Source organism: Scyliorhinus torazame, chromosome 20 (genome assembly GCF_047496885.1).
Source record: "Scyliorhinus torazame isolate Kashiwa2021f chromosome 20, sScyTor2.1, whole genome shotgun sequence".
NCBI lineage: Eukaryota > Metazoa > Chordata > Chondrichthyes > Carcharhiniformes > Scyliorhinidae > Scyliorhinus > Scyliorhinus torazame.
Window position 1 is genome coordinate 41,968,615 of NC_092726.1, and position 7,960 is coordinate 41,976,574.

General features: G+C 41.5%; 1 long non-coding RNA gene across 1 annotated transcript; it reads right to left on the reverse strand.

Moving 5' to 3' along the window:
* Window positions 1-3,772: 3,772 nt before the first annotated feature.
* Window positions 3,773-5,801, reverse strand: LOC140397053 (uncharacterized). Its single transcript, XR_011936684.1, has 3 exons — window positions 5,694-5,801; window positions 5,078-5,209; window positions 3,773-4,082 (listed from the first exon to the last, which is right to left on the reverse strand). It is a non-coding gene; the product is annotated as an uncharacterized lncRNA (long non-coding RNA).
* Window positions 5,802-7,960: the final 2,159 nt, after the last annotated feature.

Genomic DNA, 7,960 nt, shown 5'->3' on the forward strand with positions numbered 1-7,960 from the left:
TAAGCGATTTTCATTTCATTTCACCGTTTAAATTTGTCTGATTTACTGTAATGCACTTCAAAGGCATTTGGTTTTTGTCGGGCACTATTTAAAAGCATTTGATTTACCGTAGGGCACTGTTTAAATGCATTTGATTTACTGTAGGGCACTGTTTGCATACATTTGATTTACTGTAGGACACTGTTTGAATACATTTGATTTACTGTCGGGCTCTGTTTGTATACATTTGATTTACTGTAGGGCACTGCTTCAATGCATTTGATTTACTGTAGGACACTGTTTAAATGCGTTTGATTTACAGTAGGGCTCTGTTTGAATACATTTGATTTACTGTAGGGCACTGTTTAAATGCGTTTGATTTACTGTAGGACACTGTTTAAATGCGTTTGATTTACTGTCGGTCTCTGTTTGAATACATTTGATTTACTGTAGGGCACTGTTTAAACGCATCTGATTTATGTAGGACACTGTTTAAATACGTTTGATTTACTGGAGGGCACTGTTTAAATAAATTTGATTTACAGTAGAGAACTGTTTCAAGACATTTGATTTAGAGTCGAGCACTGTTTAAATGCATTTAATTTACTCCAGGACCCTCTTTAAGTACATTTGAATTCCTGTAATGCGCTGTTAATGCTATTTGTTTACTGTCAGGCACTGTTTAAAGGCATTTGGTTCACTGTAGCGCACTATTTTAAAGCATTTGATTTTCTGTAGCGCACTGTTTAAATGCCTTTGATTTACTGTCGAGCACTGTTTAAAAGCATTTTCTTTAATGTAGCGCATTGTTCAAATTCATTTGGTTTCCATTTGGGCACTGTTTAAATGCACTTGATTTCCTATAGGACACTGTTTAAATACATTAGATTAAGTGACGGGCACTGTTTAACTGCCTTTAGTTTACTGTTGGACACTGTTTAAATGCATTTGATTTACTGTAGGGCACTGTTTAAATGCATTAGATTTAGTGACGGGCACTGTTTAACTGTCTTTAGTTTACTGTTGGACGCTGTTTAAATGCATTTGATTTTCTGTAGGGTACTTTAACAGCATTTTATTTACTGTAGGGTACTGTTTAAATGCATTAGATTTAGTGACAGGCACTGTTTAACTGTCTTTAGTTTACTGTTGGACACTGTTTAAAAGCATTTGATTTTCAGTAGGGCACTTTAACTGCATTTTATTTACTGTAGGGCACTGTTTAAATGCATTTGCTTTCGTGTCGGGCACCGTTGAAATACATTTGATTTACTGTGGGGCACAGTTGAAATGCATTTGATTTACTGTAGCGCACTGTTTAAATGCATTTGATTTTCTATACAGCACTGTTTAAATACATTTGGTTTACTGTCGGGAACTGTTTAAATGTGATTGATTTACTTTAGGGTACGGTATAAATACATTTGAGTTACTGTAGGGCACTGTTTAAATACATTTGATTCACTGTAGGTGCACTGTTTAAATGCACTTGATTTATGTCGGGTACTGTTTAAATACATTTTGTTTGCTGGAGGACACGGTTTAAATGTAATGATTTACTGGCGGGCCCTGTTCAAATGCCTTTCGTTTACTTTAGGGCACTGTTTATAAGGAAAAAGAATAAAGACACGTACAGCACAGGAACAGACCCTTTGGCCACCCAATCCCGTGCCGACCATCCTGCCCGGCTAAACTACAATCTTCTACACTTCCTGGGTCCGTATCCATATATTCCCATTCTATTCACGTATTTGTCAAGATGCCCCTTAAATATCACCTCCTCCGGCAGCGAGTTCCAGGCACCCACTACCCTCTGCGTAAAAAACATGCCTCGTACATCTACTCTGTACCTTGCCCCTCGCACCTTAAACCTATGCCCCCTAGTAATTGACCCCTCTACCCTGGGAAAAAGCCTCTGACTAGCCACTATGTCTTTGACCCTCCTCATAGCTAATGCCCTCCATAGCAGGCAACATTCTGGTAAATCTCTTCTGCACCCCCTCTAAAGCCTCCACACCCTTCTGGTAGTGTGGCGACCAGAATTGGACACTATACTCCAAGTGTGGCCTAACTAAGGTTCTATACAGCTGCAACATGACTTGCCAATTCTTTTACTCAATGCCTCGGCCAATGAAGGCAAGCATGCCGTATGCCTTCTTGACTACCTTCTTCGCCTGTGTTGCCCCTTTCAGTGACCTGTGTACCTGTACACCTAGATCTCTCTGACTTTCAATACTCTTGAGGGTTCTACCTATCACTGTATATTCACTACCTGCATTAGACCTTCCAAAATGCCTGACCTCACATTTGTCCGGATTAAACTCCATCTGCCATCTCTCCGCCCAATCTCCAAACAATCTAAATCCTGCTGTATCCTCTGACAGTCCTCATCGCTATCCGCAATTCCACAAACCTTTGTGTCGTCTGCAAACGTACTAATCTGACCAGTTACATTTTCCTCCAAATCATTTTTATATACTACAAACAGCAAAGGTCCCAGCACTGATCCCTGCGGAACACCACTAGTCACAGCCCTGCAATTAGAAAAGCATCCTTCCATTGCTATTCTCTGCCTTCTATGACCTAGCCAGTTCTATATCCACCTTGCCAGCTCACCCGTGTGACTTCACCTTTTGTACTAGTCTGCCATGAGGGACCTTGTCAAAGGCCTTACTGAAGTCCATATAGACAACATCCACTGCCCTACCTTCACCAATCATCTTTGTGACCTCCTTGAAAAACTCTATCAATTTAGTGAGACACGACCTCTCCTTCACAAAACCATGCTGCCTCTCACTAACACGTCCATTTGCTTCCAAATGGGCAGCACGGTGGCATTGTGGATAGCACAATTGCTTCACAGTTCCAGGGTCCCAGGTTCGATTCCGGCTTGGGTCACTGTCTGTGCGGAGTCTGCACATCCTCCCCGTGTGTGCGCGGGTTTCCTCCGGGTGCTCTGGTTTGCTCCCACAGTCCAAAGATGTGCAGGTTAGGTGGATTGGCCATGATAAATTGCCCTTAGTGTCCAAAATTGCCCTTAGTGTTGGGTGGGGTTACTGGGTTATGGGGATAGGGTGGAGGTGTTGACCTTGGGTAGGGTGCTCTTTCCAAGAGCCGGTGCAGACTCGATGATTCGCATGGCCTCCTTCTGCACTGTAAATTCTATGATAATCAAATGTGAGCAGATCCTGTCTCGAAGAATTCTCTCCAGCACTGGGTGATACTGGGTGATACTGCCGATGATCTCTTGAGTGGGGCAACACTAATGGAAATGAATATACAAATTGGGGAATTGAAGTGAGAAAACTACGTTAAATTCTGATTACAGCCTTCAGGACCCGATTGTCAGGGGCAGTGCTGGAATGAATGTGTGGGACTTTGCTGCTGGGAGAATGCAGTGATCGCTGTTCCTCGAATACATGATGTACGGGCTCAATAACTGGGCAGTAAGATGTCTAACAACACCAGGTTAAAGTCCAAGAGATTTGTTTCGAATTACTAGCTTTCGGAGTGCAGCTCCTTCACCTGAGAAAGGAGCTGAGGTCCGAAAGCTAGTAATTCGAAACAAATCTGTTGGACTTTTATCTGGTGTTGTAAGACGTCTTACTGTGCTCACCCCAGTCCAACGCCGGCATCTCCACATCATCAATAACTGGAGATAAAACAGAGAAATAATGCATTTATCACTCCTAATCTTAATGTAATGGTGCAAGAGTGAGGGATTTTACCAAATGGTCTTCCAATACACCTGACATGAAACAGCATCAGTTATTTAATTATAATGCCGGTTCGGTTCCACAATGCACTGCGATTTAACACAGCTTTAACATGGGCAGTGCAATACTGGATATACATTCTATTTTGTTTTTCATTTCTAAAGAGACAGAATGCAGATTCTTTCACACAAAATAAGGAGAGAAATGTGATTCTAAGAAACACAACAGGAAGTAATCTCTCATTCAGTCAAATACAATATTGATATCGGGCAGCAAAGCATAATCAAAGCGATGACATTTTGGAAAAGTTCTGATGTCTTCCATCAGATTTAATGTAGAATCATATATCTGTGGACGTCACCTCAGGGATGTGGAGTTGACTATTATCTGAGATGGGTGAAAAGAAAGAAGAGATCATCGAAAGAAATCACATCTACATGTTTTCTCTTTCGTAACATTTCAAGTGCAACTGGCCTTTTAAAATTCTATCAAAAACATTCTCCGTTTTTTCTCTCATAAACTCTCACTCAGTGAACCGTGGGAATAGTCCAGGAGACCCAAAATTATACGGGACACGGAACGCCCCAGCAGCGCGCCACATACAGAGGGAAATGGAACTAACCATCACCGTTTAACAGTGCAATGCAGATTTGTAAACTTTAGATGTAAACGGTCACTGCCCAATGATGGTAGAACCCCCCGGCCTGTGACACAGATAACATTGGTATTGTGAGAAGGTGTGGAAGGAACCGATAACGCTGGGTCAATGAGGATATGACTATTGTACACTGTGGGGATGAGCATACTTCAGTTAAACATTGGGCTGAAAGTTAGATGTTTTCTTTAAATTATTTGCATTTGCGACATGAACAATTGCAAATCCCACTTTGTTCCATGATCGATTAGAATAACTTCAATCCAGAGAGAGTCAATTCCTCACAAGAAGGTTGGTGACTGAGGGAATAACCAGAGCTGATAATCTATTGGGAACGCAGTCGCAACAGAAGACAGCAAGAGGGACGTGGAAAAGTACAGGGGTGTCATCAAACATCCAAGCAAATTGAAACATGCGCGATGACCAATGGAAGGACCTGGAATTTGAAAGCCCAATAATGTAGAAGGGTCACCCCCAATGGCATGAAGCACATCAAGAGACTTCGTGGAAATGCGCAAAGCCGAACTTGAGTTGTGAAAAGTTGATGATCCTCCTGTTAAACAACCTGTTTTCCCAGCCCATCAAGCTGCCCCAGATGTAGCAAAATCTGCAGGTCGTCCATTGGGCTCATCGTTCATCCTAGAGCCTATCTCAGCGGAGCTGGAGAAAATCATCGACGGAAGCGAGCGATTCTCAAAGAAACAGAAGAATCAAAGGATTATCTTACCCAGAGTGTGGATATCACCGCTGAACTTTCCCAATGTAATGCGATCATCAGACCCAGGATCCTGCAGCATGTGTCCACTCTGGGCGTCAATGGTTTCAGTCTCAGCATCGTCATAGTCGGCAGAAACAGGAGCTGAGAGGCACAGGTGTTTGCAGTTGAAGTTACTTACGTCCAAAGGACAGTTAGAATGATATACTTTAATCATTCTCTCCCAAGTAATACCGGGGCAGGAAAGTAGATCGATTACGGTATGATGTCATTGAGTTTGAGTGGAGAGAATTATTGAGCCAGCTTGTGCGGCAGTATTTTCAATTTTAGTTTAAATTCATACTGTTCCCAGAAAATGTACATCCCACCAACCTGCAAACATTTCACAGCCTCCATAGGCTTGTGTAGAATCACAAGGAAACGTTTATTTTTAATTAATTTATTTTATTGGGAGAAATGATAAGACGTTGTTTCAGACTCAAGCAGTTTCGATGTTTCGGTTACTGAAATCATTGTGCAATACCTGAGATCCTTGAATCTCTCATTTAATAGTTGATCTGTTTTGGTATTTCAGATATTACAGAGTGAAGAACTGAAACGAGATGGTGGAAAGTAAATTTCTACATACCCTGCATATTTGAGCATTCATCTTCAGGATATGCGGATCCAGGATCAGTGTCACCCAAACTGTGACTGCTGTAATATTCAATCTGGTTGAGAGTGTTAATCGTTGCAGAATCTGCTAAACAGAAAGTGATTGGTTAATGGATCAGTTGTTTGTGGTGGAGTCATCATAAAGTCATCACGACACATAATATTTCAACCAATCAGAGGCGAGGTATCAATAACTTCACCATCATTGTGACAATGTCCTGGAATTGATACATGACTCCACTTTGGAAGAACATTCAACTTTGGGAGATCAGGCGAAGAAACTGCACAAACTTTTCAGGACAACAATACAGAGGAACATAGAGAGACATAGAAATATGGAACGTAGGAGCAGGAGTGGGTCATTCGGCCCTTCTAATTCGTTCTGGAAATCAACATATGTGTTTTGGGCTCAATTACTTTTTGTAGTAGCAAATTACACAATATCATATCCAAGTGAAGGAAGTAATCCTGATTGCATTTTATAGGTTTCAGATAGATGCCACAAACGCTCTGCATTCTTCTGAACTCAAGCGTAAATTATCGTGAAGGACTCACTATTTCCTCATATGTCGGACCCACCATTATAGGGATCCATCTGGTAAATATTCGTTGCACTCCCTTTATGGCAAAAACAAATCACCCCTCAGATAAGGTGACCAAAACTGTACAATATTCCTGGTGTGGTCTCACGAAGGCACTTTATAATTGCACCATGACATCCTGTTCTTCTACTTTTATGGCCAGCAAACCAGTTGCCTTCTGTTCCACCTGCTGTACCTGCAGGATTACCTTCAGCGACTGGTGTGAGAAGACACCCGGGTCTCGTTGCACAAACCGCTCTCTCAATTTATAATCAATCAGATGATATTCTGTCTTCTTACTTTTGCCGCCAACCTCACATTTATCCACATAACACTGCATATCCCCTGAATTTTCCCACTCAGCTCGGCCAAATCACACTGAAACATCTTTGTATCCATCCTCCTTATAGCTCACCCTCTCACCCAGCGTGTGTCATCTGAAGTGTTGGGCATATTGCATTCTTTAAATCATTAATGTATATTGTGAACAGCTTGGGTCCCAGCACTGAAACATGCAATACCTCAATGACTGCCATTCAGATTTTTTTTTAAAATCCCTACTCTTCTGCTTCTTTTCTGCCAAACAAAATTCCATCCATCTTAATATCCTCCTCCTAATCGTTTGCGCTTCAATGTCACTTGCTGATAATCGGGTGAGGGTCATTGTAGAAAGCCTTCTGAAAGTCTAGGTAAACCAGGCCCACTGTCCCACCTTATATATTCTACTGATTATATGCTCAAATAATTCCAGTCGTACTCATAAGCATGTTTTCCTTTTCGTAAATCCATGATGACTCTGCACGATTTTATCACTGTTTTATAAGTGGCCTGCTATTTGGTTTTTCATAATGACTCTAGAATTGTCCCCACTACTGACGTTAGGTGTACTGATCTATCATTTCCCATTTTCAGTCACCCTCTCCTTCTGAATAATGGGATTACATGAGCTATCCTCCAATAATTAATTACAAAGTGCAAATCATCATAAAAGATGACGCACAATGCATCAACAAGATCTAGCGCCACGTTGGTAAGTAGCCTGGAATGTATATTATCAAGTCCTGATATTTATCGGCCTTCACTGTCATCAGTTTCCTATCTCCACTTCTTTACTAATACTGAGTTTCTGCAGTAAACCCTGTGTTCCAGAAAATGACTGGTTTGTTATTTATGTCCATCAGGTGGACAATAAATGTCACTTCTGTCATCTAACAGTTCCGTCCGTTCGGATAGTTAATGTGTCAGATATCCCAGTGGATTAAATAATATAAGGCATAATCCGTGAGGTCTGCATCAGCCGTTGGGTGTTTGATACAGAACCGCTTCCCCTCCCACAATAATTCCCTCTGTTTCAATATCACTGACGGTAAATACATCAGAAGTGGATTTAGATCGTGGAACCCGCGGGCAATGGTTCAGGGAAGAGCCAGAATGCGCCAAATGCGATCATTTTGCTTCCTTTCTGTTCAGCCATTCTGGATAAACAGCACCCCTCAATACTGTTCACGCTCTTGTACATTGTGATCAGCCCTCCCCTTAACTGTTCTTGCACTTTCGTAATATCCTCTTCAGATCCATACAATCTACTCCAATTCCATCCAACCAAAGTTCGATTGACTTTGATCTTCATTCTTCTACCTTCCAGTTATACCTGGTTAAA